At 37.2% G+C, this 9401-nt stretch overlaps 1 long non-coding RNA gene across 1 annotated transcript; it reads right to left on the bottom strand.

Moving 5' to 3' along the window:
• Window positions 1-1603: 1603 nt before the first annotated feature.
• LOC110743114 lies at window positions 1604-8825 on the bottom strand. The gene is made up of 2 exons (XR_002521627.2): window positions 7623-8825; window positions 1604-4977 (listed from the first exon to the last, which is right to left on the bottom strand). It is a non-coding gene; the product is annotated as an uncharacterized LOC110743114 (long non-coding RNA).
• Window positions 8826-9401: the final 576 nt, after the last annotated feature.

Raw genomic sequence — 9401 nt, 5'->3', positions numbered from 1 at the left:
AAAAGAAGACATTCATACAGCCAACAGACACATGAAAAAATGCTCATCATCACTGGCCATCAGAGAAATGCAAATCAAAACCACAATGAGATACCATCTCACTCCAGTTAGAATGACAATCATTAAAAAATCAGGAAACAACAGGTGCTGGAAAGGATGTGGAGAAATAGGAACACTTTTACACTGTTGGTGGGATTGTAAACTAGTTCAACCATTGTGGAAAACAGTGTGGCGATTCATCAAGGATCTAGAACTAGAAATATCATTTGACCTAGTGATCCCATTACTGAGGATATACCCAAAGGATTATAAGTCATGCTGCTATAAAGACACATGCTCACGTATGTTCATTGCGGCACTATTCACAATAGCAAAGACTTGGAATCAACCCAAATGTCCATCAGTGACAGACTGGATTAAGAAAATGTGGCACATATACACCATGGAATACTATGCAGCCATAAAAAAGGATGAGTTTGTGTCCTTTGTAGGGACATGGATGCAGCTGGAAACTATCATTCTCAGCAAACTATCGCAAGAACAGAAAACCAAATACTGTATGTTCTCACTCATAGGTGGGAATTGAACAATGAGATCACTTGGACACTGGAAGGGAAGCATCACACACTGGGTCCTATTGTGGGGAGGGGGTAGGGGGGAGGGATAGCATTAGGAGATATACCTAATGTAAATGACGACTTAATGGGTGCAGCACACCAACATGGCACATGTATACATATGTAACAAACCTGCACGTTGTGCACACGTACCCTAGAACTTAAAGTATTATTTAATAAAAAAAAGTCTCCACCTCTATAGTAATGAAACCATATAAAATTTAAAAATACTTTCTCAGGACTGTAAGTGTATGTTTTAAAATTATAAAGCAAAGCTTAAAGATAACATACAGAAAATTTCAGATAGTGGTAATCATTGGGGTCTAGAGAGAAGAAGGCAGTGGGGGAGGACTAGAAACTGGTTTTTAAGTTACCAGTAATGTTCTATTTCTGAAGCTAGCTGGTTGGGTCTATAGGTTTCATAAGCAGGATCATTATTTGTATAGGATTTAATGGGATTATTGTTTCATACTATATACATATATATATATATATATTTAGAAATATACCTATCTAATTATCTCCAACAAATTCTAATGTTTTAAAATAATTTAAAAAAAAAAAAACTTTGTTGGCCGGGTGTGGTGGCTCACGCCTGTAATCCCAGCACTTTTGGAGGCCAAGGTAGGTGGATCATGAGGCCAGGAGTTGAAGATCAACTTGACCAACATGGTGAAATCCCCTCTCTACTAAAGATACAAAAAATTAGTCAGGCGTGGTGGTGTATGCCTGTAATCCCAGCTACTCAGGAGGCTGAGGCAGGAGTATTACTTGAACCCAGGAGGCAGAGATTGCAGTGAGCCAAGATCACGCCACTGCACTCCAGCCTGGGGGACAGAGAAAGACTGTGTCTCCAAAAATAATAATAATAATAATAATAAATAAACTTTCTTAATGCATACAGATAAAAATATACATAAAATGCCAAACCAGTGAACTTCAAGACACTAATGATGACTAACTGGAGAGTACAATGAGATTTAGAATAATGTGTGAATTAGCCATATATATTTATTGTCATAAATTGCAAGCATTCTTTACAACAATAATGTATTCAGAGTAAAAATGTATAATATAAGCACATAATGGAAACTTCATAGATACTAAAATTATGCTGTAGAAGATTATTTAATTATATGAAAGAATATTCAAGATATATTTTAAAATATGATAAAACAGGTTATAAAACTATTACAGTGTGATGACATTTATATTTCTTTTTAATAGGAAAAAATAAAGCATAATAAACTTCCAAAATTCAACAATATGGTGGTAGTTTTCTGTGGAGGCCAACGTTAAAAAGGGGAAAGTTACCCATACATTGCTGAATTTGTATATCCTTGACTCCTATTAATCTCAAGTAAACAAACTCATGCCGATCCTCAAATGAGACACTGGACAAAGCTGAGCAGGGTTTTTCAATTACATCTGGCAGATTTCCAAAAGTCTAACTGGGAAATAAGAAAGAAATAACATACAAACCACCCCTCTTGCCTGAGCCATGGGAAAACATTTACTCTCTGAATCTATTTTCTCTGAAGTTTGAGTTCTTAGAGAGAAAGCTGTAGGTCTGATACTTCGGTTAAATATCAACCAACATTTGTGCTCCCCCTATCTATGAAGGACTGTATGGTTCTATTGCACAGATAGATCTCCTAGATACATAGATGCTATCTAAAAAAATAGATAACATCACATTGACCTCAAGGAGGTGACAGTCTTGTTAGGCAGGCAATGTAGATGCAAATTTAATATTGCACAAGGGCTACCTTTAAATTAGGAAAATTGTGGGTCACTGTATTCTCATTGTTTAAATTACCTAGATAGTAAATTAGACATGTGAAATAAACAGAAGTGAAGGCAAGTTGAAAATGTAGCAAAAATACTGTCAGCTGCTGAGCAAAGTATCACATTTTAGATTCCGAGGAGAATCTCAGAACTTTCTGATAATGGAGACTAATTTGCTCCCTAAATGATGTGTCCAGTAAAAGGTAGATTTTTTTACCTTATTCAGTTCTCTGCAATAGGCTTCCAGAGTTTTTCATCAAACTTATGAACCAAAAGTATAAGTCCATGAGTATTTGGTATAGAGTGTGTGGAAATTTTGTTCTGAAAAACGGCCTAAAATGATTCACCCACAATGGCACCTTAGATTCTCCTGGGTGTTAATCTTCTCTCAGATTTCTTTCAACCTACGCCACTGGCTTCAGTTTGCCACAACTCTGAGGAACTTCTTTGGATCACCTGAGCTTAGAATCACATAATTAGATAAGAATAGCATATGAGGGGCCTTCAGCTATGGTATTTTCTCTATTGAGGACAACTTTCTTTAGCATCTCTACCTTTCCAATCCTGTCTTTCCTTCAGGTCCAAAGCAAATTCTGCCTCCTTCATGAGGCCCTTACTAATCCCTTCTACATGCACAGAGCTATTGTATCCCATGAACACCCACTACACATTTTGTACTCTTCACTCACAGCATATTAATATCAGGTATTATATTCAGCACTTGCAAAGATTTGTGCCATGTACCATTGTCTCTCCAGAGCTGACCTCAGGAGACAAAACATGCTCAGAAAATGTTTGTTGAATGAGTAGACAAACCATATACATGTCTTAGCACTCTAGAGAGCAAAATCCATGGCACAGTTATCTTTGTAGAGTTCATGGACTTGACCCAAGTGTTGAATAAATGAATTGAGTCTAATTATCCTCATTTTTATTCTGAAGAGACTACTTGGCTTACCCTGAAATGTCTGCATCAGATGCTGCAATAATGATTGTGCTCAGTTCTAACACTCATAATTGCCATACATTTTTTATTCCCCTTACTCCCCCTAATTTCACTAACAATGCTTGCATAAGTAACCAGTTAGGCATCTTGCTACAAAAGGAAAAAATTAAGGCATCAAGTCCACTCGATGACAGGTTCACTGGGGACATACATTTGGATGAGGTAATGCTCATGTCAAGTACAGTTTCTCTGAGGGATCAAAAGCCTAACACCTTATTGGTAGAGAAAATTACATTTTAATGGGAAGAGAATATGTTACATAGAAAAATTGTGAAACAAATCTGACTCTAAAATGCCCTAACCTTTAAAATTTGAGCAAGATCCTTTTGAAACACAGCCAAAAGAAAAATTGTTTCTTGGTTCATTAGTTGGTAAGTCAATTCGAAGCACATAAATAAGCACATTTCTGAAGCTGACCCCAGATAGGAAATTGGAATTTCCATAGCTACATTGAGTTCATCAGGGAGATACAAAGGCTTTTAGAGATGTTTCTGGCAAAATATCACTTCTGGAGTCTAATTTTTTCACCAAAGATAGGTTTTCTATGAAGAAGCAATTTAATAACAATATGAAGGAATGGCGACTCCCTTGGAGCAGGTCCCTGACAAGTAGATTTTGACAGTTGGAATGAAGTCTTGTTTTTTCCAACTTTATTGGGGTATGGTGGACAAATAAAAATGGTATATATTCAAAGCATACAATGTGATGTTTTGATATATGTCTATGCTGTGAAATGATTACCCTAATCAAGCTAATTAACATGTTAATCACCTAACATAGTTATATTGTGTGTGCGTGTGCGTGTGTGTGTATAGTGAGAATCTACTCTCTTAGAAAACTTCAAATGTATAATATATTTTTATTAGCATAGGCAAGGTGACAGCATTTACTTACTTCTTATGGCAATTTCTAAAAATCCCAAACTCCCAAATCTGACATGCTCTTTCTCATAAAATTTCAAATGCCTACATCGTCTTATTTCTACAATCTTCTAAAAAGTTTTTGTTAATAATATATGTAAATAAGAGAAATAGAAGGTGTAACATAAATATATGTGTATGTATAATTAGGGAAATACAGGGTATACATATAATATACCTAAAGATGAGAAAAATACATGACTTCCTCCTAGAACTTCTCCCCTGCATTGTGACAGAAAGCAGAAATTACCTGGTAGGAACTTAAGACATTTTACAAGATGTCAGCACTGGACTGAAGGTCCAAGACATCAATTTAAGTACCTCTGAGATTCTTCTATCAAAAATAGATAATTATGACAAATTAATACATTTCATATCCTTTTAAAACTCTCCTTTGATGTTCTTTCTGGTTCTTTCCATTTTGCCGGCAGTTCCAACCACAGTGGCTTGTAATGTGAGGTCACGGTCATAGGAAGTAATGGAGACAGGAAGTACTTAACCTTCACAATATCCCAGTGAAAGCTTCTGTGTCCATCCAATGTGTCTGGGTATTTGCAAAGCTGTACTTGGTTTATTGTTTTCCTTATTTCCTCTCCTACTTCCCTAGCAGCAAACTTAGCACTTTCCACACAAATGCAGCAGCAAGCTGAAAAGCAAACAGATTTATTTATTTTATTCAAACTCTCGCTATATGTGCAATTTGTGCCAGAGAGTATCCTCATCACTGCTAACAGATTGCTAATATTTTTACATGATAGGCTCTGCCTACGGGTGGAAGGAGGGATGGAATCAGAGATAACTCTGAAGTTCTGATGTTTCAACCCAAGTTAATACAAGCATTCATGTCTCCATGAAGAGAAGTGACAAAAATCAGACAAGGAAAAGGTTTTGACAGAACAGTATTAGAAAATTTGGTTTTAGACTTGTGCTGTGGTTGAGTTGCCAGCACATTTTCCTGGTATACAACATTCGGACATTTTGACCAGTTGTACTATAGTTTGGAAAGCTGTGAGATTTGCGACAGAAAATGGTGTAAAAAGAGAAATAAATCAGATGTACAAGGTGGAAATGTGTCTGTATGGATTCATATGCCCCTTCTGAGTTTCTCAGGTTTACCTGTTTCAATTTTCAGCAGCTTCCTTCACTTCCACTACCAATGCAGCATATGTAGCTATGCAGGGCTATGCAGTTAGCCTTTTAAATCCAACTACCTTAAGCCCATAGTCTCTAACTCCTCTCATCTCTTCTAGATTTGGGGAAATGCCACCACAGGGAATGCATATGGCTTTCCAGGAGGCTGCTAAAGGAGCTGAATGACCCAAACTGGAATGCAAGGTAGTTAACACTCTCTAGTGCCATCTTGGCCAAAGAGAGGCAGGAAAAAACTTGGCAGATCAATTTCCTCTGTCTTACTTTCTCCAATCAGCCTGCATAAAGAAGTCCTGTATGACTGAGTGTAGGCACCTACCAAATAACAGTAAGTGCTCTTTGCCCTGCTTTGTGAAGAAGTCAACAGAGGGGTAATGCTTCACCTTTCTTGGCTGTACCACTTGCCTTTTCTCTCATTTTCACTCTCCTGGGATTTAATTCCCAATAAAGCACTAGCACTTCACTCTCACCTGAGGCTCTATCTTCACTATCCTAGAATACAAAAACTAAGATGTACTGCAAATGTGGAAGAGTAGTATAACGAATATTGTGGCCTTTCTTCTGAGGTGAAATTTAACGGTTATGTTGGAAGAATAGTATGAAAGAAATGTGGGGAATAAGGGGCAAGCAGTCTCCTTTCAACTGTTCAGTGAATGGCCTCCATTGGTCAAGACTGAGGAGAGGAATTTTTATTGGAGATTAAGGTTTTCCTTTCAGATAGGGCAATAGAGCAATTATTTTTAGAAATTCTAAGGAAGTTACTAATTTAAAGTTTTATTTCACAAATATTAATGAATAGAGTTAAGTGAATCACTAAAGATTTAAAGATGAGGCCGGGCACAGTGGCTCACACCTGTAATCCCAGCACTTTGGGAGGCCGAGGCGGGTGGATCATGAGCTAAGGAGTTCAACACCAGCCTGAACAATATGGTGAAACCCCATCTCTACTAAAAATACAAAAAAATTAGCCAGGCATGGTGGCACGTGCCTGTGGTCCCAGCTACTCGGGAGACTGAGGCAGGAGAATCGCTTGAACCCAGGAGGCAGAGGTTGTAGTGAGCCAAGATCGTGCCACTGCACTCCAGCCTGGGTGACACAGTGAGACTCCATCTTAAAATAATAATAATAATAATGATAATGATAATAATAAAGATTTAAAAATGAGAGAGACTCAATGTACTTGTAATCTGTGTTTGATGCAGGCAGACTCAGTCTGGTAGAAATTGGGAGGGCACCTAACTAAGACTGAAGTGGTGATGGAAAACCAGAGACTGTGCATTGAAGGATATAGGAGTTATTCAGAGAAAGTAGGGAAGGTAGGAGGAGTGAGCCAAAGGGAATGCTGGACACAATATTTCAGACATAGGGAACAGCAGATGGACAAGGCCCAAAACTTACTAACTGCATGCCTTTGTGCACATCACTTTACGAGGCTGTGAAAATTAAATGAGACAATATGTGTTCAATGTTATGGCATATAATAGATGCTTAAGGGTGGTAGCTGTTTATCTTTTAAGCCTTGAACATAGCCAAACCACTTTCTTTATATTAGTTATGGATAGGAACTTTAAACAATCAACAAGGGCTAGGAAACCCCAGAAGCTTTCAAATTTTGGAAAAAAAAAAGTATATTGAAAATCAAAATATTAGAAGCTCAAAACCTCAGAGCATCTAATCCAAGGCATTTCTCTATCTTTTAAACTCCTCACTTCTTTGTTTTGAGGTAAATTTCACTCTTATATGTTGGTTTCCTCCATATCTGCCTTATAAGGACAACAGTTGATGTGTGAGCCTGTTTGAGGTCTAACAAGTCATGAGAATCAAACGTCCTTTTCATTGCCAAAGAAAAATATGTAGCTAAATCCTAACACAGCTTGAAGTCACATGGAGTATCCTTTAAATTCTGAGAAATTTTTCAATTTGGCTAGAAAAACTAGTACTCCTTCAAGATTCAATACTTTCCAAAGAGAAAAATCCAGCAAAGCAACTCTCTTTTCACTTTGCACATAAGAATTAGACAAAATGGCTGTTTAATAACAAACCACAATTCATACCAGATAATTCGAAATATGTTTGCACTTATTTAAAGTTTACAGATAAATCTAATTTAGGAAAGCATGCAATTTTTAGTTCCTCACTTACTCATCCTTCTTTTTTGTTTTAATCGTGGGTGGGTTTCATTCCAAGCACTCTGAACAGTCCTGTGCAATTCAGAAAGTTCAGCTCTGCTCCATGTTTGACAAGCTCCATTTATCATGCAATGGCAGAAGACTGGAGACCTGAGGACATGTTCATGGTGGCTTGATCCCAGTGCATCACAATCTGGAGAGGCCTCCGGCAGAATTATAGACAAATAATTTCAAGATTCATTTGGAAGAAGAAAATCTATGGAAATATCAAGCCCTATTGGCACTCTGTAACCACTGATAACCTTGATTTGATTCCCATGAATTCACAGTGCATCAGGTCCAACATTCTGGATTCCACTTGAATTCCCAAAAGCCATGAATGTGGAGTTAAGTATTTCCCTGGCCTCAGAGATTATGGGGGCCATAATGCCCTCAAGGACCATAAAAGGTCTCTCTCATACTCCCTTAGAAAGGCACGGAGAAGACTGCTGAAACACTGGCTATGTGCTTTCAGGGCCCAGTTCATGGCTACTATAACCTAAAATTAATTGTCTAGTGTCTCTCTATCATCCCCATGTCTGGATGTAAGCTGAAGGTACACTAGCTAAGAAAAGTTGCCCAGAAATCCTCATCTGATGCTTAGTGACTCTGAAATAGTGCACAATATTTGAAGCACATTCTTCTTGGATTATAATTCCACAATTAATTAGTTAATTCTAAAACATATCTGTTGAGTGCCTACCACGTACCAAGTACCGAGAAAGACATTAGGGATATGATGTTGAAAAGATACAGCTCATGCCCTCAAATAACTCTTGAAGGAGAAAGATAAGTAAATAGGCATTGAAAATATTTTTTCATGAGTATCATGAAATGTAAATGCATCAGATCTCATAGAAGTAACAAGAAAGAACTCCTAACTTAGGCCTAGAATTGAAAAGAGACAATATGCGTTTAATGCTATAGTATATGCTTAAAGGTAATAGTTGTTTTTCTCTTATGCCTTGAAAATAGTCAAACCACTTTCTATTTTTTATGGATAGGAACATGAAATAAACAGAAAGGGCTAGGAAAACCCAGTACCTTTACAAATTTGGGGAAAAAAAGTACATTGGTAATCAAAATATAAGAAGTTCAAAATCTCCAAGCATTTGATTAAAGGCGGTTCTTCTCTGTCTTTTAAACTCCTCATTTCTTTGCTTCATTTTCAGGTAAATTTTGCTGTCATCTGTTGGTTTTCTCCACATTTACATCATAAGGACAATTGTTTGTGTATAAGAGGCCAGACAAACAATGAAACAAAGAGATTATTCCAGGAAGAGGGAAGGGCATAAGCAAAGACCCAGAGGAAAGACAGAAAATGGTTCATTGAACAACTTCAAGTATTTTAATATGGCCATAAAGTTGAATACAAGAGGAAATATGGAAAACGCTAAAGCTAGAGATATTAAAAAATAGAAAGAAATCAGAGCATCCAGGACTTCTTTACTTGCTTACAAGTTTGACTTTATGATTAGGATGATAGCAAATTTTGGGAGAGTTTAATCAGGTGAAAGAAATGATCAGATGTCTATTTTGTAACACTTTGTAGAACTCTGAAGCATAGAGAAGAGTCAAGGAAAACCAGTGAGGAGGCAGGATCAAGAGACAGACAATGGGAGCCTGAACTGAGACACTGACAATGAATATGACCAGAGATGGATAAGATGAGAGAAGATTAGAATATAGACACAGTCTTGGAGATTGATTATTTGTGGGAAACAATGAAGGTGGAGTCAAGAATGGTTTTTGA

The sequence above is a fragment of the Papio anubis genome, chromosome 6, assembly GCF_008728515.1.
Source record: "Papio anubis isolate 15944 chromosome 6, Panubis1.0, whole genome shotgun sequence".
NCBI lineage: Eukaryota > Metazoa > Chordata > Mammalia > Primates > Cercopithecidae > Papio > Papio anubis.
This window is presented reverse-complemented; position numbering and strand designations above follow the sequence as displayed.